We start from the raw sequence: 10,209 nt of genomic DNA, 5'->3' as shown, positions 1-10,209 counted from the left end.
ACATTATAAACGAAAATAACTAGCTTCCGACAGACTGCCTTACGCATCGATTTACGGCGAAAGAGTAACCCATGACCTGACGCATGACCTATTGACGAATGTGGAAGCGCAGATGATAGAGCAAAACAAAACACCGGTCAATGAGAATTTTTAAAGAGAAATGTAGGAGGATTTCGATATAAGAGAAGAGGGGCTTGAGTTTGTTGCCCAGCCCTATTTGTTTGAACTGTGAGAGGCATCAAAGCTTATACACCTACATTGTGTCAGGGGTTACTCGTTTAGCGTAACTCGTCCTCCATTCACAGTTTAAGATTGGAAGATACAGGGCATTTTTTTATATATCTCCAATTGTATTGGTCTAAAAGAAGAAAGTCATATACACCTAGGGTGACTTGAGGGTGAGTAAATCATGGGGTAATTTTCAGTTTTGGGTGAGCTATCCCTTCTGTAGAATATGGTCATGTAGAAAAAGGCAATTTATACTAATAAACAGCAATATCCTCGTAATATGCATCTCCTCTGATGAAATTACCAGCATGAATTTCCGGCCGGTCCCATGCCGGTGCTAGATGGATCAAAAAGCACTCTAAAGCTAGTTAACCAGGAAAATTGTACTGGTTAAATTAGTTAAGAATCTTGTAGGGGGATCCCTGGTTTAAATATCCCTTATTTTATGGGCATTTTTGCTTGGAATCTGTTGGAATGTTATGATTCACATTGGTTTGGTTTAAAGTTTAAATCCCTTAAATTATGTTTTTTTATTATGTCTATGGAGAAAACACAGACAAGTGAGCTGTTATTTAATTTGGCTAGCTATGGTGTAGTAGTGATTTTTGTCCACAACATTGATCAAAAAACTTTCTACAGACACCTGAGCTATTTCAGATGGATGCGTGGGTCTCAGCAGGTCCCCTTTAAAAAAAACAAAAAAACATGCTGTATCTCCTATCCATAGAGGACTGTATACCTTGTTCACAGCACTGCTGTTGTCTAGCGCATTGTTTTTCAATCCCGTTTCTGAGCAGCACACAATTTTGGATGTTTCTGCTATATTTTACGCAGACAATTCACCCTTAATGATCAGTAGGTGTTGTCAAAAAAGGGAAACTTCTGAAAGATGCAGTGTTAGTTCACAGGAACAGTGTTCAGAAACATCGATCTAGAGTATTGAACAGTCAGTGTTGGTGTTGTGAGTCACAGGACGGCCCAACAGTGGGTGGTCAGGTTGCTGTACTTGACAAATCTTGCAGTCTCTCCTTCCCCTGTGGTAAACACTCTGTGACTGTAACTTTCAATACCTGCATGCCTGAAAAGTTAGAATTGGATGATGTGCATCGAAATTCAATGTGCTTCAAACTAATTTAATCTCTCATCAGGTTTTTGAAATCATATCTACCAAATGAACAATGTAAGAACAGAAAAAGTTTTTGACAGTCAGGGCCGACCACTATGCTGTCATTTTGTTCAGTGTGAAAGTGACTTGAAGGCCATGTGGTGCACACTGCAAACTGTGGAGACACAGCCGGAGCAGTGGACAGCCATTTTTGCTGCGACATGCACCCGGGAAGCGATTGGGGGTTAGTTGCCTTGATCAAAGGCACCTCAGTTGTTTCCTGCCGGTATTCAGAACCAAACCTGCAAGCTTTGAGTTACCAGTCTGTCTCTCTAACCATTCGGCCACGACTGCCCATTTTAGCTGAACCTCAAGTGATTTACTGTGTTCTGCTGGATGCAGCGTTGAATAATACATACTAGATGAGGACATATCCCAACATTCACATTCCTGCAGTTTCCCACTCGTACACTAATTCCTTGCATCTTCCTTTCTTTTTCTGTGGAAAGAGAAAGTTACTCACAACCTCAGTTCCAGGAATACAGGTAATACATTTCTGAAGAAAATATAATGATATGTCTACTTTTCGAACCTTTCTATAAGGTTGATAAGGTGTATGTGTGGGGTTATAGTGATATACACTGAACATATAGAAAGTAGAATATGTGGGAAACAAATCTAAATATTGCTGTTTGAAATAAAGACAAAAGGATAGATTCTATTATGTATTTTTACACGAAATGTAATGTTCTATTTATTAAAACCAAGTATAAATCATCAAGTTAAGTGTTTGTATGCCTTTCCCCCCAAAATAATAACTAAAGGCAGTAACATCTTTTCTTTTTTAATAGTTAACTTATTTTTGCAGCAGTCATCAATCTTGTACACACTATAGACACAGACACAAAGATGCCTACCTTTAATTTCCCCAAGCTGATAAAAACCAAAGTCATCATGTTTTCAATCCATTTCAGTTTTTATTTTGACGTGATATATCTAAGTGGCTGAGTTGTTTACTTACTTTTTAATTAGTCCTCCCATTAACGGCATCATTGTCTTCATTCAGGTCATAGATTGTAAAAAAAGATGGACGACACGCCTTCACTTTCTTCCGTTGACGTAAGTGAAGCCACCAGTGTTCAAATATGGCGCTGACATTTTGGGTCTCGAGTCTGCGCAGTAGTGAGCGCGAAGTGGAGCCGTGAAATCATGGTCCCGCCCACACTCCCGCCTAATCAACAACTTTTTGTGAAATAAACAGTAATGGAAATGTAGAGATTAAATTTAAAGCTCCTCCCGAAGTTCCCGAACAATGTCTGTTAGTGCCTCAGTGACTACTTCACTCAGAGAAGCTGCCAATCTCAGCTGTCAATCATAACGTCACACCCCCGTTTTCATTGCATCAAATAACTAACTAAAAAGAAAATTATTTAAAGAACGACCACTTGAACTAACACCAGTGTGAAAAAAAACATCCTAAAATGACAAAAAAACATCTTTGGAAAGAATGTATTTGAAGTGTATTTTGATTGTTTAGTCTGTCGCATTGCATTTCATGTATAGGGCAGGGTTTATGACCTATACTGAATCCAGTCACCTGGGGGTGATTGAAGCGCTTTGGCTTCACTTTTCAAGACTTGTGTGGCACACTTGATTCAGGCCGATTCCAGAATGCGCACCGGAAAAAGAGGCGGGATTTATCGCACTAACCAATATATCCAATATCCAAATAGCGTGATGGAGGCATTGCCTCCTCTCACGTGACTTTCCCCCATTCATTCTCAACTACCCCCCCACTAAACCCACCGCACACATTAGGGTGTCTGTTTTAAGTCAATGGGGACAGAGGAGGGGGCAAAGCGTATCCCGCTGTAACTTTACCTGCGGGTGGTGCTGTTGGGCAGTGTTACTTTATAAAATGTTTTGACTTTTACACTTTTTAATGTTTTAATGTCAAAGGACAGTGGCCCTCCAGGACCGACTTTGGACACCCTTGATCTAGACACTGCCTCCCTTGCCTTCTGACTGACGGCAGAAGGTCTGGACTCTATAGCAGTTTTCATTGGTCGAGGACCGCCCAAAAGTACATGTAACGCAACTAATCACAGTTCGTTTTGTTCCACGTCATGTTTAGGCACGTGAAAATGTAAAGTCGATGTCCCTGCAATAACAGTGTGCGTCTATAAATTATTAATTCAAGAACATTGTGCAAGTTTACTGCAACAATGGAGCCGTGAACTTCGCATACTTTTGAAAATCCAATCTAGTTGATCCTGGTAAGCGCTCATTGTCACAGTTGTAAATACGATAGTGTTCTTCTTCCACTATGGAGTTTGGCGTCATGGCATTTGTGCAGCCATTAAAGAACACAACACACTCGTCTCACGTACATCCTGTAGAATTCAACCAATGAGATGACGACTTCGAAACTCCTGAAGTGTTTCCAGATAAGATAGATAGAAAGATAGATAGATAGATAGATAGATAGATAGATAGATAGATAGATAGATAGATAGATAGATAGATAGATAGATAGATAGATAGATAGATAGATAGATAGATAGATAGATAGATAGATAGATAGATAGATAGATAGATAGATAGATAGATAGATAGATAGAAACACCGTATCAACCTCACAGAAAGGTCCAAAAAGTAGGCCTATCTTTACATTTTCTTCAGAAATATGTTACCTGGATGTATAAAAATAAAGTAAAAAAAGAAACGTTACCTGAATTCCCATAACTAAGGCTTTGAGTAACTTTCTCTTTCCACAGAAAAAGAAAGTAAGATGCAAAGAATAAGTGTATGAGTGGGAAACTTCAGGAATGTGAATGTACTGTTGGGAAATGTCTTCACAGTATGTATTATTCAACGCTACATCCAGCAGCACACAGTAAATCACTAGAGGTTCAGCAAAAATGTTCAGCTGCATGTGCATTTAGCATTTCAGACTCTCTTTTAGCGTTAGCATGGCCGTTATCCAGAGGTTGCGCCACATCTGCTCTGTGTTGCACTAATTATATTAAACCTGACACTCGGTTTCCACTATTCGCAATGGCCGCGTGATTCTTCACATACAGCCAAATTTACGGGAATCCAGTGAACAAGGCCACAGAGGAAATGTGTCTATTCCTGTAGTGTGTGCTATTTTTGTAGTTTTTGGGGTATGTGTGTTTCTATTCCTGGAGCTGGAGTTTTCTCCAGAGACTGATAGCGAGAGGAACACAGATTGTTCAGGAATGCTGCCATGTATCCTTGCATCATTCAAACTTTACACACAGTATATTTTTACATGCTGACTCAGCAGACAATTTGAAGAAGGGAAGAAGAGTACCTTACCTGTAGTTCTATACCATACCATGGTGCAGTCATGGTAATACTACGATAGTGAATGATTACAAGCTATAGTATTTTTATTGTATTCTAAGATGATATGATAGTATATCACAGCCGTTCAAAAGTTTTTGAGCGGTAAGATACATTTAAAAAAAAAAAAGTGTCTTATGCTCACCAAGGCTGCATTTATTTAATTAAAAATACAAAAAACAAACAAACAAACAAACAAAAACAGTAATATTATGAAATATTATTAAAATGTAAAATGTAAAAACTTTTATATTTGAATATATTTTAAAATGTATTTTTTTTCCTTTGATGACAAATCAGCAGTGTCACATGATCCTTCAGATATCATTCTAATATTATAATTTGCTGTTATATTTCCGTTATATTTATAAATAAAACAGTTATTTTTTTAGGGTTATTTGATGAATAGAGAGTTCAAAAGAACAGAATTTATCTGAAATCTGAAAGCTTTGTCAACATTGTAATACCGTTCAAGTTTTGGGCCAATAAGAAAGTTTTATTTATTTATTTATTATTAAATATTTTAATACATTTATTCATTTATTCAGGATGCATTAAATTGATCAAAAGTGACAGTAAAGACATTTATAATGCTACAAAAGATTCTATTTAAAATAAATGCTGTTCTTTTTAACTTTCTATTCATCAAAGAATCCTGAATTTTTTTTTACACAACTGCTTTTAACATTTATAATAATCATAAATGTTTCTTGAGCAGTAAATCATCATATTAGAATGATTTCTGAAGGATCATGTGACACTGAAGACTGGAGTAGTGATGCTGAAAATTCAGCTTTGCAACACAGAAATAACTTACATTCTAAAATATATTTACATTTTAGTAATATTTCACAGAATTACTGTTTTTTAACAGAACAGAAGAAAAAATATAACAGAACAGCCCCTGCAATAAATGACACATCCAAAATATGAATGATACAACGATACTGTGTGGTATCATGATACTTTAACCAGTAGCGTTTCGCTAGACATGATTAAGGTATCGTGACAACCCTACTTCAAGGAAACAATATAAATATAAATGTAAATATAAATGTACAGAAATTGAGAGCACTCCATCCTGTTGCGTAGAGAACATCTCTGTAGCCTACCAATATTTAACTTATATTGAAGCATATGCTAGTTTAAGTTCTTACATGCAAAGTGCGATACAGCTGTGCAAACGAAAACAGTTTTCAGCCTCCTACGCACAGAAAATCTTTAATCTTGTATCAACACACTGAAATGATTAGAACAGGACAATCGTTTATAAAATCAGTCCAAGCATCAGATAAAAAAATCCAGAGACAATTTGGCTTTGAGTTCAGGTCTAGTGTTGCTGCTGGAGAAGCAAAATATGTTTTTTTTTTTTTTTCTGGATTGGCCAAGCTTTTCTCAGAACTGCTCACGAGATATCCATAAAGTAGATTTCCAAGAAAGAGAATGAGTGTGGAAAGTGTGACAAAAGAAAAACAAAGTTTAGCCATGAGACCCATTACATTGGCCAGGGAAAGGGCAATGATTTCTGCGCTCTGCATCATTGCCGAGCTCTACTCTGTCTTTTTACGTCACACAGGAAAGGAAATGATGTGTTTTAGCCCCCTTTGCAGTCTCCCATGAACATAAGTCACAGTTATACAAGCTAAGTGCTTTCTAGAACAAACAATAATCAAAAAAATTACCTATGATGAAGAAGCATTGGCTAATCCTGGTTTTTACAGTAAGCAAGTAGTCTTTTGAAAGACATTATCCAGAGTGATTGTTCTAAATCATAAAAAACAATTGGGGTTAAGTAATCGTGCGGATGAATATGGTTATCCTACCTTCATTACTAGGCTTAAAAGGATAGTTCACCCAAAAATGAAAATAATCTCACCCTCAAGCCATAGGTGTATATGACTTTCTTCTTTCAGATACAATACAATCAGAGTTGTATTAAAAATGTCCTGGCTCAAGCTTTATAATGGCAGTGAATGGCAGCCCAGAATTTGAAGCCCAAACAAGTGCATCCATCCATTATAAAAGTAATCCAAACGGCTCCGGGGGGTTAACCCTTAACTGCATTTTTCCAAATATTCTTACATATTCAGGTCTTTGGCGACCCGGATCTATATCTAAAGCCGCGTTTCCACCGCAGGAACTTTTCCCAGGAACTAAACTTTGGGGTTGTACTCGGTGTGTTTCGACCGCAGGAACCAGGGTCTAAATGAAGTTCCGGGTAAATATTTCCCCCTCAAACGGCCCTGCTCCTGGGGTAGTACTTTTTCAAAGTTCGGGAACTTTCGGGGGTGGGACTTGGGCGCTGAACATGCTGATTGGTTGAACTCACGCAGTATTTTATGTCAACCAGCATTTTTAAAAGTCTTTTGCGAGGTTCGTTCGTTCTGCGTTCAGTAAATATCAGTCTTGCTCTTTCTGTCTGATGGCGCGTGTTCGTCTCAGCCGTCTTATTTTAAATCTAGCTTTACGAGCTTTCAGAATACGCTTTAGAATCAGTGCTCGTCTCTTTTCCGCCGTTTCAGTAATGACCTCTTTATTAAACCAATACATAACTACCAAAAGCAGCACTGCTTGCATCTCCTCGTTATTGTTGCTGACAGTCGCGCAAAAATGATTATTGTCCATCGCTGACTGGGAGGAACAGCCGCGCGCAGTCCCACGTCTCTGGACCAATTTGCCTAATCTTCCCAGTACTTTAGACCGCAGTGGAAATGCAGACAGTAGCAGATCTGGGGGGAAAAAGTTCCTGTAAAAAAAGTTTCTGGTACAAATTGTTCCGGGTAATTTCGGTGGAAACGCGGCTTAACATGGATAGATCTATACATGTCGCGATAATATATAAAACTCCTGATATTAGAGTAACAATTAAAGAAGAATAAATTAAACATATTTCGTTACCTTTTGGAGCTTGGAAGGGTTCAGTTTGAGCAGATGTTTTATACCATCATCCTCGTCAGAGCAAATTTCCCAGTACATTCAGCATCTGACTCATATTTGTGATCCCACGCATATTCTCAAAACTCATTTTCAATGTCTTCAAATTAAATATTTTGATCACTGACAGCTTCCTTCACCAGATCCATCATTAAGTGACAGTGACACTAAAGCCGCGTTTCCACCGCAGGAACTTTCCCCAGGAACTTTGGGGTGGTACTCTGTGTGTTTCGACCGCAGGAACCAGGGTCTAAATGAAGTTCCGGGTAAATATTTCCTCCTCCAAACGGCCCTGCTCACGAGGGAGTACTTTTTCAAAGTTCAGGAACTTTCGGGGGTGGGACTTGGGCGCTAAACATGCTGATTGGTTGAGCTCACGCAGCATTTTATTTCAACCGGCATTTTTAAAAGTCTTTTGCGAGTTTCGTTCTGCGTTCAGTAAATATCAGTCTTGCTCTTTCTGTCCGATGGCGCGCGTTCGTCTCAGCAATCGCACGGTCAATGTCCTTAATAGCTGATAATAACATACGTCGTCTTATTTTAAATCTACAAGCTTTCAGAATATGCTTTAGTATCAGTGCTTGTTTCTTTTCAGCTGTTTTGTTAATTACATATTTAGTAAACCAATACATAACTATCAAAAGCAGCGCTGCTTGCATCTCCTCCATACTTGTTATTGTTGCAAACAGTATCACACAAAAATTATTATTGTCCGTCAGTGACTGGGAGGAAAAGTTGCGCGCAGTCCCACGTCTCTGGACTAATTTGCCTAATCTTCACAGTACTTTAGACCGCAGTGGAAACGCAGAGAGTAGCAGGTCTGGGGGGGAAAAAAGTTCCTGTAAAAAAAGTTCCTGGTACAAATTGTTCCAGGTAATTTCGGTGGAAACGAGGCTTAATATTTGAATGTGTTCAGTACTTGCTCTGCAGTAAATCGCTGAGCCATTTCAAGTTTTGTAGATTATATATATTATTCTTTCGTTATGGTCGCTATGAGTGAAACGTCACTTCATCTTTGTGTATCAGACATTGCCACCTTGTGGAATAAAGGTGAATTGCACTTATTTCATAATTATAGGTTCATTTATTATTGTGAAAAAAAAAAGTACAATCTTACACACCTCGGGTCGTTAGCGACCCTATACAATTTTTGACAAAAACTAGCAGAAAAACAGGTATTTAATTATAATTTAATTATTTTTTTCTTGCTATGTTGTTTAAAATGGATTGATTGAGGAATACTAAGAAGGTTGATTGTTGATTGTTACGTTTGGCAAATAAATAAATGACAGAGAGTTACATACGTATTACTAACATTTATTATATCATGTAAGCTTTATGGTCCACCTCAAGCAAGGGAATTTATAGTCATTTATAGTGTTAATACTAATCAGCGAGTCCACGAATGGCTTGGGTATGCAGAGCATTCGCAGAATGGAATAGATAATGCTTTAGAATGACCTCTGTCAGAGAGCCACATAGCTATGGCAATATATCTTTTCAATGTAATACCTTACTCTAGCCTGGATGCCAGCCAAACTTAGCCCCGCCGACAACATTTGATCCGTTGTGGAGCAACTATGCTCGAACCAGCGAACCAATGAAATTGTCAGGGTGGGCTTTATATGATGATGGACAGATGATCAACAGTAACATAATCATGCACGTCACCAAAGAGCGCTTGGGTTGAATTTGTTCTAATCCAAAACAGAGAACATGTTCGTATATGCATTCACCTTTACTTTTTATCTCAAAAATGATTATCGTGTTGGTAAGTACTCCATGTATCCTTAAATTCTTTTTACAACACCGGCAAAGATCGTTTACACTCATCTTCTTCTTCTACTTCTTCCAGCGTGCGTGCAGTAGAGTTCTGTTGTCACTTAATCCGTTGCTCTGATTGGTTGTAGGTCTATCCAATTGATTGAAGAGGCATTTTCTTTCCTGGTTAGGTTGCAAGAAGAATCAATGTCAAAAATGCGATGTGCAGTCAAATGTCCGGGTGTGTATGCTGAACCCCTTAACTGTCACCCCCCTTTTTGAGAATACACATGAAAATGCACTGTCCAAACTTAAAGGGGTGGTAAAACATTCTTTCGAAGGCTTGATTGTGTTTGTGGGGTGCACTGTAACATGTGTTCATGCTTCGTTTTAAAAAAAAAATCATTATTTTTCATATATTTTACCTTTATTATACACTGCTCTGTCCCTCCTTGTAAAAACGGTCGGATGGTTTCTGGGTTCTATGAAGCCGGTCCCTCAAAAGTACGCAATGGGCTCAGATTGGTTAGCTGGCCCAGTGTGTTGTGATTCGCTAACCGCCTAGGGCACGTTTGTCGGAAACGTCACACCCCTTACCTTTACTGGTAGACTGTGCTTTGGTAGTGTTAGAAACAATGGCGTCAATAAAACCATACCAATTTGAGGCCGAACCGAAATTCATCTTTCTTGAAATGTGCAGTGGGAGCCGTGCGCGCCCGTTATGCATTCACACTGTCAGCGTTTGTCTCGTGCAGCTGAACCGTGGCTTGTGTATTGCAAATACAGACGAATATTGTCCATTATGTCACATT

The sequence above is a fragment of the Gobio gobio genome (genome assembly GCF_949357685.1).
Source record: "Gobio gobio genome assembly, chromosome: 9".
Taxonomy (NCBI): Eukaryota; Metazoa; Chordata; class Actinopteri; order Cypriniformes; family Gobionidae; genus Gobio; species Gobio gobio.
The sequence above is the reverse complement of the archived record's forward strand: the minus strand, read 5'-3'. Positions refer to the sequence as shown.